We start from the raw sequence: 14743 nt of genomic DNA, 5'->3' as shown, positions 1-14743 counted from the left end.
TCCATTCAGAATGATTGATTTCCAACGTATGCCATTTGGTTTACGAAATTTTGCACAGACATTTCAAAGATTTATAAATGAAGTTTTTACGGGTTTAGATTTTGTGTTTGAGTATATCGATGATATTCTTATATATAGTGAAGACAATGAACAACATTTATATCACTTGGAAAAAGTTTTTCAACGATTAGAAGAATATGGGTTGAATATCAAACCAGGGAAGTGTACATTTGGTGTTTCAAATATAGATTTTTTAGGTCACAACATCTCGAATGCTGGTATAAGACCATCTGAAGAGAAAGTAATCATTTGCATCTCGGGTTTTGTTGAATCATTTCAACAATGAAGCAAATTTAATATTAACTGTAGATCCTTCAAAGGTAGCCTAGGTGATGTCTTACAACAAGTTCATAAGGGAATTTCAGAGCCGTTAGCATTGTTTTCTAAAAAATTAACTCCTAGTGAGACAAAATATAGTACTTTTGACCGTGAATTATTGGCAATATACTTAAATATAAAACATTTCAGATATTTGTCATTTATGCTTCTGATATTTGATTCTGATATTTTGTTCACATTAAAAGATCATTTTAAAAATGTAAGATCTAATATAAGCCATCACTGTAATACAAAAACAGGTATTCATATTCCAAAAGGTCTAAAAGATTGCAAATTTGTATTTGTGCGTGTAATTAATAAAAAAAACTTCACAACAACCATACGAGGGACCGTATATAGTGGTAGAAAAGAACAAGAAGTACTTCAAAGTTGATATAAACAATAAAATAACAACTTTATCTATCGATCGATTGAAACCAGCAGTAACCGAAAACACTAACATTAATTCAAACATAAATACTAGTAATTCTAAACAATGTTACGGTCTGTTAGGTCTAATGACTCCTTCGGCTAGCTCGGCTTGAAACAGTAACACAAAAACAAAAACTGTCACTAAATACGAAACCACCACACACCCAACCTAAAGTGTATTGGGACAGGTGTTATTCCCATATTGCCCTCCCAACCATGTCGTATATATAATCATAGTCCTATTACCTTCTCTTATACGACCCGATGGCCACTCAACCGCACTACATCACTACACGTTCACCATTGCCATTACCTTGATCAATTAAGCTTCACTTATAATGTATTACTATTTCTTTCTTAAAACATTTTATTCATTATTAATATACATCTAATCTGAAATACTAACTTATATTTAACATTAAACATACTATTCTTTTATTTTCCTACACTTATCTATTAGACGTAAATTTCAAACATAAACCTTTTCTTTCTGCCTATATGTATATATCTTTCACCATTATCTTCGTATCTAATGTTACTTTAATGTACGTAATTACTTCTCTTTTAAAATTGTCTTATTCTTCATTAAACGCTCAAACCAATTACCCTCACTTCTGGATATGTTAACACAATATCACTTATTTAGCTTAACTGACTAAATTATAAAAAAAATATAAGTCCTACTTTTTATTTGTATACCCTACACCACTTTAGTGGGGAGGGTATATTGGGTTTGTGCTGATGTTTGTAACATACAAAAATATTCGTCCTATACCCACCTTAAAGTATACCAATCGGCTTAGAATCGTTTTCTGAGTCGATTAAGCTATGTCCGTCCGTCTGGCTGGCTGGCTGTCCATGTAAACCTTGTGCGTAAGGTACAGGTCGCAATTTTCAAGATAATTGGATGAAATTTGGCACACACTACTTTCTCCCAAGTACGAAGCCTATTGAAAATGATTAAAATCGGTCCATTATTTCACCTAGCCCCCATACAACAGAAACCCCGAAAAGGGCTTCTGAGCTCATAATTATGTTAAATAAGCCTGTATATCGATAAAAAGCGGCACAACTAAGTTTTATACAAGCCTTGATGACCCTGCCAACTTTCATAGAGATCGGGCCTCATTTGGCCCTAGCTCCCATACAATGTCCCCTTCAGAAAATTACTTGAATGTCCAAAGTTAACTTATAAACACAAATATCGCGATGAAATTCAGCACAATAAAATATTATGTAAATATAAATATATTCACAAAATTTTATCGGGTTTGGTCCATATTTGCCCCTAGCCCCCATATAAAGCCTCTTTCAGAAAATTAGTTTTTCATCCATAAATTGCTTAAATGTATCGGAACAAGGTAATAGAAGATAAATGCTTTATTATGACAAATAAATCCAATTTAATATTTATAACTGGTGCAGGGTATCATATGGTCGGTCACGCCCGACTATACTTTCTTACTTGTTATTTTATATAATGTTTTTTTTCTGTGTTCTTTTTCAGAATTGTTTCAAACACTTTTGATGCTGTATTGAGGATAAATTTTCTTTGAAATAGACAAATGGCCTGGCTCACAGGAAATATGGAGTTTAGATTCCTTTTTTTCTTTTAAACCTTGCTATTAATGCGCATTAAGGTCTCCTCACACAGTCTTTTTTTATATAAATATATATTTCTTTATAGGGTCTGGCATACAGAATTGAAGAAGATACTTTAAAAACAAGTAAGAAATTATAGTCGGGCGTGGCCGACCATATGATACCCTACACCAATTGCGAATATTAAATGTGATTAATTTCAATAATAAAGCATTTCTGTTAATCTTATATAGGTTCCAAATAATGTATGTTCATGTTCGATTGTATGCTGACTAGGAGAAATAAAAGACCGATTTCAATCATTTTCAACAGCCATCGTCAGTGGATCCAGAAAATAGTATGTGACCCATTTTAACAAATTATATTCAAAATTGCGATGTATTGCGTGCACACAAGGTTTATACGGTCACAAAGACGGACATAGCTTAATAAGGACAAATATTTTTCAGTGTTACAAACATCACCACATTGTGCCGACTTTTGGATAGATAGTAGTATATTAGACGTAGTTAAAAGATAAACGGCCGAAATCGGAAGGTCCGGATGTATGGGGGCTAAGGCAGAAATTGAGCCGATCCTTATAAAATGTGTTATTGGGAATTATCTATATACATATATAAAAACGAATGTGTGTTTGTTTGTATGTTTATATGTTTGTTTGTTTGTGGGTTTATATGTTTGTATGTTTGAACGTTATAGACTACTAAACGGTTAAACCGATTTTCTTTAAATTTTCACAGCACATTCCTGTATGTCTGGCAATAGGCTACTTTTTATTTCCGATCATGGCGAAAAATGACAGTGTTATTTATAATTATATTAAACTTAGTTGTTCCAATTTTTATAGTAGTTATGAGCTAAAAGGCCCAAATCGGTAGGTCCGGTTGTATGGGGGCTAGGGCAAAAATCTATTTGTGGCAAATATTATCATGATACTAGTGTTTATAAGTGAATTGTGGACATTCAAGTCATTTTCTGAAGGGAATTTTGTATGGGGGATAGGGTCAAATAATGCCCGATCATTATAAAAATCGACAGTGTTATTTATAATTATATCAAACTTAGTTGTGCCGATTTTTGGAGAGATAGTAGTATATTTGACAAAGTTATGAGCTAAAAGGCCCAAATCGGAAGGTCCGGTTATATGGGGGCTAGGGTAAAACTTGGTCCGATCCCTATAAAATTTATTGTTGGGAATTATGTTTATATAAAACTCATTTGTGCCAAATTTCATCGTGATACTAGTGTTTATAAGTGAATTGTGAACATTCAAGTAATTTTCTGAGGGGGACTTTGTAGGGGGGCTAGGGTCAAATAATGCCCGATCTTTACGAAAATCACTATAATTATTAAGACATATATAAAACTAAATTTGTCCCATTTTTGTAGATATAGTGGATCATTTAACATAATTATCAGGTCAAAAGCCCTATTCGGGGGGTCCGGTTGTATGGGGGCTAGGTGAAATAATGGACCGATTTCAACCATTTTCAATAGCGTCCTCGACCAAGAGAAGTGCATGTTCCAAATTTCATCAAATTATCTCAAAAATTGCGACCTGTAGAGTGCGCACAAGGTTTACATGGACACACAGACAGACAGACGGACGGACATAGCTTAATCGACTCAGGAAGTGATTCTGAGCCGATTGGTATACTTTAAGGTGGGTGTAAGACCAATATTTTTGGGTGTTACAAACATCAGAACAAACGCATAATACCCTCCCCACTATAGTGGTGTAGGGTATAATTACCTGGCTATTTCTCGTTGAATGGTATTGGGAGTATCGGATTTGTAGATTTGTGGAAATTCGGTTCATCCAATCTCTCGTGACTGATCCTTCAAGACAATAGCCACCTATATGGAAATAAACAATTGCACAAACAAACATACACTATCGGACAAAATAAAGAGCAAAAGTGCTCATGCTATATTATTTCAGCGAAAAATCTGTTAAATGATTCTTGAATATGGAAAAATTTATCAAAATCATTTAGTTAATATACAATGTTACAAAAATAACAATAAAATAAAATTATTTTACTTAAAATTTTTCTGTATAACATCCAAAATTAAAGTAAATTCACTTTTTTGTCGGACAAAATAAAGTGTAAATTTTATATATCATTATTTAAATTTCTTGTATATCAACATTTTTTATATATTTTGATTCTGATTTGAATATCTGGATCTACTTAAGACATTTTTGTATTTTATTTACCATTATTGTTCGCAATCGCCTTCCCTTCTCCTTGCTTTTCCCCATACGATTATTTTCAAAAGAAATCCGTTTTTGTTCGCTATTTCAGCGGAATATTTGATCAATTGCGGTCAAAAAATAATCTATTGGATCTAAGACGATGCTCTGAGCAGGTCATTCCAATTTGTCAGTGTTTATTTTTCTTACAGAAATGTTTTTTATCTTTGTCGTGTGTTTGAATTCATGAATCTGTTGAGGCATTAACGCTACCAAATCCCGTGCGGTGAGTTTAGACGTTTGAATGTAGTAACTGTACCAGACAGATATCCCTTACCCCATATTCACGATTTAAATATGAACATTGTGATGAACCGTTATCGTAGTGGAATATGGCACGCTGGTCTTAGCACGGCTTGAGCTCGTCGGATTGGGAGTGGTTCTTTCCACTAGGTTCATGCACATTTAAAAAAAAAAGATTCGTGCCTGGGGTTTACATAAAACATTGGACAATAGACTGGGAATAGTATTACCTGATGTAGCGGACGGAATTGCAACAGATATTATTATTCCATATGCTAATGAAAGCTAGGTTTAGAAGACAGAGCTGAAATTGTCTTCGTAGGTTGCCCACCCCTAATATGGCATTGTTCCAGCCATCCTTGGCTTCTGGTCACCTTTCCTCTCTATTCTAGAAGCCCCTTATATAAACTCACATCACCTTCATCTGATTCACACCATTACCTTTTGTTTGTTTTTACTCTTCCATGTTGATAAACTTAAATCTTTTCAAATTTCATTAAAATGTATATATAACATGGTTTTTATTTAATATTAAACTAATAATATAAATGAGTTTTAATACCGATGATAAATTTACACAATATGATATAGAAAATTATTACTAAAAAAAATATGAATTAACAAACATGAAAAATTATAACATTAAAGATTTTCTTATTAATAAATAAAATAACATAAAAAAAAATGTAATGGTTTAAACATATATATTATATTGAGATTTGATTTTAATTTATCAGTTATTTATAAGTATATTTACAAAAATGTTTGTGTATATATCTATAATCTGAAATAATTTATACTTTTATTCAGTTATTTTGTTTTATTATTACTGATGATTTTTCTACTTTTATGGTTTTATTTTATTAGCGTTTAATTATCCATATATATATATATTTTTTATTTTATTATATTTAGTTTTATTATATTTAGTTTTCTGTTTGTTTAAATATTTATTGAACTCTTAGTCATTAAAGAATCAATACACATATTTGTATGTATATTTAATATATGTTTATAATGTTAACTTATATTAATTTAGATTCAAATTAATGTTCAATAAATATTTAAATAAATTTTAAGTGTATATATTATTTTACTTTTATTCTTTTAAACACTTAAGTATGGACGATTTTTGTTAATTGATCAATTAAATAAATCGAAATTATATTTAGTTATTTATAAATTATATATTATTTATTTATTTATTTCGTTGTTAGTATTATTAATATTCTTTATACTATCATTTGTATTATTATTATTATTATTAGTATTGTTATTATATTTATTTATAGTACTTAAAATGTATTAATCTTGGACTTAGTTATAATGATCTCAAATTAAAATTTGTATTTGTTTTTGTAAAATAATTATTGAATCAAGAGAGTATTTTAAGGAAAATTATAATCTTAATTCAATTATTATTTTACAAATGAAATACAATAACGTAATAGCTCAAAGTTATCTTTCTTTTCTTAAATTTTAACTTTTAGATGATTTGCCATATAATATAATATAATGGATAATGTAATAATAAGTTTATTTAAATTTAGTTAGATATTAGTTTAAACAAAAAAAAAAAAAACGAAATTTAACAAAAAAAAAAAAAAAGGAAATTAGATAAAAGTTTTAATTGATGTTAAGTTTTCTTAACGATTTTTAATTATTTCAGTTTATAATTTTCTTTTCGGATGTGTTCTTGTGAAACATATATTACATAATGACGGGCAAACATTACATAAAGACATTAAGTATAAGGTCACGTCAAGGTCGATTAGAGGTTAAGGTTAATTTGATCTAATGGGATATATATCTGCTTACTTTTTCCGACTCAGCTAAGTGCGATTATTTTCTTAATTATAGTTGGTGAAATTTTGAAACTTAACCTAATTCACCGTATACATCGGCTTACCCAGACCTGGTTTTGTTTAACTTTTCGGGCTATAGTACTGTATAGCTTGGTACTTCAAATATCCCAAACCATGTACGTATGTCCTCGCTAAAATACCGCAGTTCACTTTTTCCTCAATAGATGGCGTTGATTTTGACTTCCGATTTATTTCTTTTCTATTGATAACAAAAAAAAATCAACTATATGACTTTTCACTTAACTACACGGAATTTTAAAAAAAATCGTATTAAGATATTGTAATTAACTTCTAATCTTGTCGAATAAATCTTAATTACATTATATATAATAATTCTGGAACATTTATACTAGTAAACCACAATTTCATACAAAATCTGATTTAATTTTGTTTTAAATTTTAAATAAATGACAAATAAGATTAAGTATAAAATTATAGGTATTATTAGGATAATAGTTCCATAAAAATCACTATTTTTTTTTTTTTGTAAAATCCTTACCTTTCTTTGCATATAAATAATTTGAAATAATTATAATTTATAATCATAAATCAGGTTACAATTTTCAGGAAAATATTTAACATGCGATCACTAGTTTAGATAAGAATTTTTTAATAATTTATTTAAACTTTCAATACTTTATTTAAATTTTCAATAATTTATTTAAATTTTCAAACATTTGCAATATTTTAAGTAATTCACTTCATCACTACGACTTGCTTTGCTGGAGTTATATTGATCTTTGATCGATAAGCTATGTGTAAGCTATCGTTGGGCTGATCATACGTTTTTTTTTTGTCATAGAGAATTAATACAATCGTTAAAAATCAATATATTTGTTGTTTTTGATCGGAATGTCAATATCAACTTAAGGTCATTTTCATTTGTCCTCATATTTGGACATAAACTGTATGGCTATTGTGATTTCAAAGCCTGCATACCCCTAAGCTGACGCCCTCTGGTGTCAAGGAGCAATGATTACATCTTCACAATTACGAAAAATGATAATCACAACAAAAACAATTAAAATGGAAATGGCAAGCTTGCAATGAAGTTGCAAAAGTTTTGAATTAAAATTCAAAATGTATTTAATTTAAAATTAAAAAAGAGAAAGAAAATAAAAAAAAACAAGTGACCGTCACAAAGCCTGCTTTTGTAGCAAAGCCTGTGGAGCTACAAAAGTAGGGAACTATACGAAGTCCGGGAACGTTTTGGTTTGTTTACGAAAATGAGGTAAGATAAAATGTGATGCTAACCTTGAACTTGAAATTTATATAAACAAAAACATTATTTCAAGGTCGTGAAAAATAAGCAAAAGGCTAACAACATGTGGTAAGTTTTCAATCACTTTAGAAAATTTGTTTTTTTCGACAAATAATGAATTAATTTATATATTTTCAGGTGCCGTGTTGTTATACTTCAGTCCGATGGTGCTGTTGGATTACAAAAAAATTGGTTCCGTAAATCAATTAATATAGTATTCTCACAATATATATCAATTTTCCTCCAATATCAAAACTATATATATTAATATTGACTTTTTCCTTTTTCTTCCTAGTTTTTATTCCGTCAAGTGTTTGATGTCTGTCTGACTGGTTTCCAATTTGTGTGTGTTCATCAAAAAGCAAGAAGAACGTGATATATTCAACCTTCAACGTCTGTCTATGGAAAGCATTTATGTATATCAAAAGTTTAGTTTAAATTATGGTGAGTAATATTGACATCCCTAATCCGTAAAAAAAAGGAAACTCGATATCAATAGGATTTATTTAGATTAGGTGTTTTTTTATAAATAGCCTTGAAAACAATAAAACCCCATTTAGCTCTGCTATATTTTATAGTCAGACATAGATAAAAGTTTTCAATCTCTAAGTAGTTTAGTTCCAACTCATCGCATTTCATATTGGAATTTTAAGTAATCACTAACAAACTATAGACTGTAATTATCTAAATTTTATTCTAGCTACTTTTTCAAAGAAAAATCTGACTTTCGAATTGAAGACACATTTCCCTTAACATTTATCAGAGTTTGTTGTATCAATTATTGAACTTATTGTTTAAGGTGTTGTGCGTGAAAAACACCGATCAATTGCCCTTTTAGGTTTTCCACTTCATATTGGTTTTGTCCAATTTTCTTCCGGATTCGACATTTTAGCCATGGTTTGCATAATTTAGCATTTAATGCTTTTGAAAAATTGCTTTGTATGAAGTTTTTTCGATAGACCTCTTGACCCTCTCTGAAGTTTATTATTTTAGCTCTTTTGTTATAAGCTCTGGCATTTCTTTCATATGCTGCATGCATTTTGTCTTTCATCTTTTGGTGTAATATTTGCATTTGTCCAGACCTCGGTAATATTAGTGTTTCTCCATCTTCTACACAATTAAGTTTCCTAATGATATCATACGCTTCTGCATGTGTGATCATGTTGTATCCTGTCAAAGCAAAGTACGGTGTCACTCCTGTTGATGCGTGAACACTTGTTCTTAACGAATTCTCGATCTTACTAAGGTTTTCATCCCATCTCGATTGGTCCTCCTGAAGGTAACTCCTTATACTGGATAGGATCGATTGGTTTACCCGTTCACTTGCATTTGCTTGTGGAGCATGTATTGGTGTCCTAATATGTTTGATTCCAAAAGACTGCATTAACTCTTTAAAAGCTTCAGAAGTAAATTGTTTGCCGTTATCTGAATGAAGTTGTTCGGGAACTCCGAATTTATAGAACACTTCATCTATTAGAAATTTACTAACAACTTTTGTTGTAGCTTTGGCTAATGCTTTTAATAATACAAATTTAGTCTTGTGGTCTAGGACAATAAAAATGAAAGTATTACCAGCTTTTGTTCTAGGATATGGGCCCAGAAAGTCTACGTAAACTTTCTGAAAAGGTCTTTCAGTAACAACTTCCTTACCCATCAATGGCCTTAAAGTTTGTTTTGGATGTTTGGTTTCTTTGCAGACATCACAAGATTTTATGTAATTACGTATATCTTTCACCATCGATGGCCAATAGAAAAATTCTCTAACATTGTATAAAGTTTTCGCAGTTCCTCCATGAGATGTATTGTTAATGTGTGCTTTTCTTACAATTTCATCCGTTAAGGCGTCTGGTAACCATATTTTCCAGCAATTATTTCCGTCATCTTCATCTTCTCGATTAAATTTCACCTTTTTGTAAATAATATTATCTAAAACTTTCAGATCTGGTAATATCTCTTGATTATGCAATACAGTTTCAATAAGTGTCGTGTATTGTTGACTTTTGAACTCTTCCGAATTGAAATTTATGCTTTTAGTTTGTTGCAATTGTATTTCCTCCATATCGAGTCTAGACAACATGTCAGGTACGACGTTTTTACTACCTTTTCGGTGCTCAATGTTGAACTTAAATCCTTGGAGTTTCAAGCTCCACCTGGCTAGTCGTCCATTGAGATCTTGTTGTCTCATTAGCCATTTTAATGATGAGTGGTCTGTTATGACTGTGAAGTCCATTAACTCAATATATTGTCGAAACTTTTCGATAGCCAACACGACAGCTAAACACTCTTTTTCTGTTGTCGAATAGTTCTTTTGAGCACTGTTGAGTTTCTTTGAAAAATACTCAATTGGATGTTCTCCTTCATTTTCATCCTTCTGAAATAATACTGCTCCTATTCCAACATTAGAAGCGTCGCATTGAACATAGAAATGTTTTTCGAAATCTGGGCTTGATAGTATTGGACTAGATACCAAGCGTTGTTTTAGATCTTCGAAAGATTTGCTAGCTTCTGGGGTTAATACAAACTTCGTTGACTTTTTAAGTGTATCCGTTAATGGTGCTGTAATTGTAGAGAAATCATGCAAGAATCTACGGTACCAACCTACTGTACCCAGGAATTTTCTCACATCTTTAGCGCTCTTTGGCGGATTTATGTTTAGGATAGCTTCGATTTTGCCTCTATCTGGTTTTAATGTTCCTCCACCAACGATATAACCTAGGTATTTTAATTCCTTGTGACAAAATTTAGACTTTTCCATGTTAATTGTCAATCCTGCTGCTGTTAGTCTTTCTCCTACTACTTTTAACAATTCCATATGGCTTTCGAAATCACTTGACACAACTAGGAGATCATCTAAGTAAACAAAGATCTTATCCTTCAGTTCCGATGGTACAACTTTGTCCATCAGTCGGCACAGGCGTTGTGCAGCGTTGCACAAACCGAATGGCATCACCTTAAATTGGTAGTGTGGTCTACCTTGGACTGTAAACGCTGTTTTGGGCCGGCTTGATTCCTCTAAAGGAATCTGCCAAAATGCATCCTTTAGATCTATGGCTGATATGTAGTGCGTGTCTCCTAATCGTGCAAGTAACCCATCAATGTTTGGGAGCGGATACGCGTCTTTTTTAGTCACTTTGTTGAGCTCTCTCGCATCCAAACATAACCTATTTTTATTCGGTTTTATAACCAGAGTAGTTCTATTGTTCCATTCCGCTTCTTTAGCAACTTCTATAACGTCCAATTCTAACATTCTATCCAGTTCTGCATATGTTAATTTTTGTACTGCTGGGCTTACGGGATAATAACGCATCTTCTTTGGTGTTGCATCGCCTGTTTCTATGACATGTGTCTCTAAATCCGTTTTTCCTAAACCATGTTTAGTGTAACATTTGAAATAACTTTTAACTTTTTCCAAAACTTTTAGTTGATGTGAATTCAATCGATGAATTTTGCTTTCTTCATCTATATCCTGTGAAATTTCGTTAATAATTTTACTTCCGGTACAAATTTGTAGTCCAGTTTGTTTCCAAAAGTCATAACCTAAGATAAGTTCTTGTTGTAAATTTGGAACTAAGTATAGTAATATTTCCTTATCCTCAGAACCTATTTTAGCTGTAACCTTAACTTTTCCCATAATCTGATGACCATTTCCATCAGCTGTTCTGATTGAGGATTTAAAATCAAGTATTTTGCACTCCATTTTCCTAGCATTTTCTAAACAATTTTTCCCTAGACAGCTTATTGAGGCTCCACTGTCCATGAGACCTTTTAACTTTACACCGTTAATCTCTAAGTCCATGTACGGTCGTATGTCTGTTTCCAATTCTAATCGAGCTGACGCTATTTCTTTCCTTTCAGCTTTTCTGTTTTTATATCTGTTTCTGGTTTTGTGGATTTTATCGTTGGTTTTCGGGACAAAATCTTCAAATATTTTCTCACGAACTTTCTCATAGTTTGCTAAACGTTGCTCGTAGCTTTGTAATTTATTGGCCGTTATTCTAGGATCAGGTGTGTTGTTCAGGTTCACTCTTGGTTCACTTCTCAGACTCAAATGTTTTACTATATTGTTCGTTGTTTGGTTATTATTCTTAGCTATATTAATCGTATCCTGTTTAGTTATGAGGTTTTCGTTGTCATTGTGGTCGTTCGATGATGTTTGTTTTTGAGTACTTATCACTGGTTTTGTCTCGAACATGATGCCCCAGTTCTCACCATGTTCTTCTACTTGTTTCCCGAGCATCTTGGACATTTGGGAGTTATCATATTCTCGAACCCACATTTGTAGCAGAATAGATTTCTTTGTTCGGAATTGCAGTCTACAAATGAGTGTCCAACTATTTTACAATTCCAGCAGATCAACTGTTTCGGTGGATTTAGTTTTATTGCCTCTACATCGCTCACTTTAGTTTCCACGACTTCGGCAAATTCCACTTCATTAACACGTCTGTTCGAGTATGGACGATAATTATTTCTTTTCGCAATATTTCTTTCGGCTCTCCTACACTCTTCCAACAAATGATCGAAACTGGTAATATTTATGGGATATATCAGTTGATAAATTCCGTCTTTCAGATTATCTTTGACTATTCTCACTAATTCCTGTTCTCTTATGTTTCTACTGAGTTGATTTTTAAGTGCGATAATTTCCCCAATGAATGCTTCAGAGGACTCCGAGGGATGTTGTCTTCTCTCCATTATACATCTCTGGATTTCAGAATCGCTTTCGAATCTTCTAAACTTGCGTATAAGATTATATTTTAGTTGAGGCCATTCGCAAAATGGATTCTCACGACGGAATGTCCAGAACCATTCGTAAGCGTTGCCAGCTAGTAGGTGGTGAAAGCCTTTCATTAGGGTTGTAACGGGACAATTATAATCCAATTGCAAAGATTCTACTCTAAATACAAAATCTTCCACGGTAAACGATTTTCGGCTTCCATCAAACTTTATTCCCCATTTTTCCAATTCAAGCGGAGTATTTGAACGTTGATAAGACTGAACATGTTGAAAGTTAAAAGGTTGTGGTTGTTGGTGGTGTTGCTGCTGGTGATTCGAACACTCTTGTGGCCTATTTTCAGAATGTTCTCCTAAGTTTCTTATCTGTGTTGGCTGACTTGATGTTACGTTGATTGAATCAAATGAACAATTTCGTTCTGTACGTACAACTTCCCTTACTATTTGTGGAACTAGTTGTTGGAGTGTTTCCTTAACTTGTGACATAATCATAGCTTGTGATGCGCCAACAGATGCACTGACATAATCACGTAGAGTTAGACCATCATTGTTTATTACTGTTTCATTTCCTCCTCCTACACTTTGACCTAAACCTAACACTCGTTGGGAATTATACTGTTGCCTAATTTCTTGCGCGAACTGTGAACTAAATGGGGGTGACGTTATAGTTCCGTCTGTGTCTGTTGGTGTCGTCCTTTGTTGATATGTTACAGGTATTTGTGGAAACGCTAACGACATTAGTGTCGGAATGGTATTAGTTGTCATTGTTGTAGTAGTGACCGTATGGGGATTAGTTGTTGTTGTTGTTGCAGCAGGCGTTGATCTACTTTGACCATGGTTCTTATTTTTAGACCTTAAAACTCGACCTTCTTCCATTTTAAATGTAGATTTAATCGAAACAAAAAAATTAAACTCTAAACTGTTAGTACCTAAAAGTAGTATAACGACAAAAACGGTAGAAATGCACTTAAACTTATCTTTTGAATCTGAACTATTATGTATCCAAGCAAATTAACCATTAATGAGCTAAAACTTTGTTTTAAAAAAAAACGTTTTGTTTGTTCTGTGAAGATAATTAAACAAAAACAAAAGACTTAAGAACTAAACGCGATTTGATAATAATAATATTCAACCTATGTTAGACAGAATAGTATTTTCTTAAAAATATTTAAATGGTCGTAAATTAATGTTGTATAAGTATGTCCATAAGTGTCCAGTTGTTTCTGTTCGGAATAATAATATTATCGTTTTAGAATGTTAGATAAGGCATATATATATAATACACAAATAAAACCAAAACTACATAAATTTTAGTAAGAATTATGTTAAATATATAAGTTAATTTAGATATATACAGATATTTTATTTTATTTTTATAATTATAATAAATGTTTTACTTAATTGTTCTATTCTTTTTATTCTTTATTTTCAGGTTTGGTGCGAATCATCTAAGGATGTAAGGGTTTGTAATATTCTCTAACCTCCATATCAACAAATATAATTAAGAATTCCAATACATTCTAAGTTTCCATGATGTTAATCATAAGATAAATGCAATGTAATCTAATTTCCTATTTGTCTCAATAAAATTTTCAAAATTTTCGTTTTCTTCTTGGAAAACTAAATAAAATTTCGCATATATCAAATGGTGTTCATTATCTGTTTATATTTGCGCGGACGAAAACTGAAACGAAGCACAATACAAAACAAACAATTATAGAACTCATTAGATCGCATCTCATTGGAACTATTGGAGTCGCAAATAAACAACTGACTTTATTAGTCATAATGTTTATGACTTACTACAAAGTTGCAAATCGGTTTGATCCAAATTGTCCTTCAATATTCCAAAACTTTTCGGATAAGAACGCCGCAACACAGGCATGATGTAGTAGGTTCAACATCTTCCGGGACATGCGATTTTTTCCTAAAGTTTTAAGTATTGAGGTGTATGGCATTTTTTTTTCACAAAAT

At 31.8% G+C, this 14743-nt stretch overlaps 1 long non-coding RNA gene across 1 annotated transcript; it reads left to right on the top strand.

Annotated features, from left to right (window-relative positions):
• The first annotated feature begins 8062 nt into the window (after positions 1–8062).
• LOC119602308 lies at positions 8063–14395 on the top strand. The gene is made up of 4 exons (XR_005231331.1): positions 8063–8107; positions 8177–8230; positions 8334–8482; positions 14202–14395. It is a non-coding gene; the product is annotated as an uncharacterized LOC119602308 (long non-coding RNA).
• The last annotated feature ends 348 nt before the right edge of the window (positions 14396–14743 follow it).

This window comes from Lucilia sericata, unplaced genomic scaffold (genome assembly GCF_015586225.1).
Source record: "Lucilia sericata isolate MDLA Ls3-8-SP2 unplaced genomic scaffold, ASM1558622v1 Contig000220F_arrow, whole genome shotgun sequence".
NCBI classification, from domain to species: domain Eukaryota; kingdom Metazoa; phylum Arthropoda; class Insecta; order Diptera; family Calliphoridae; genus Lucilia; species Lucilia sericata.
Note: the sequence above shows the minus strand (reverse complement) of the source record. Positions and strands in the feature narration are given on the sequence as shown.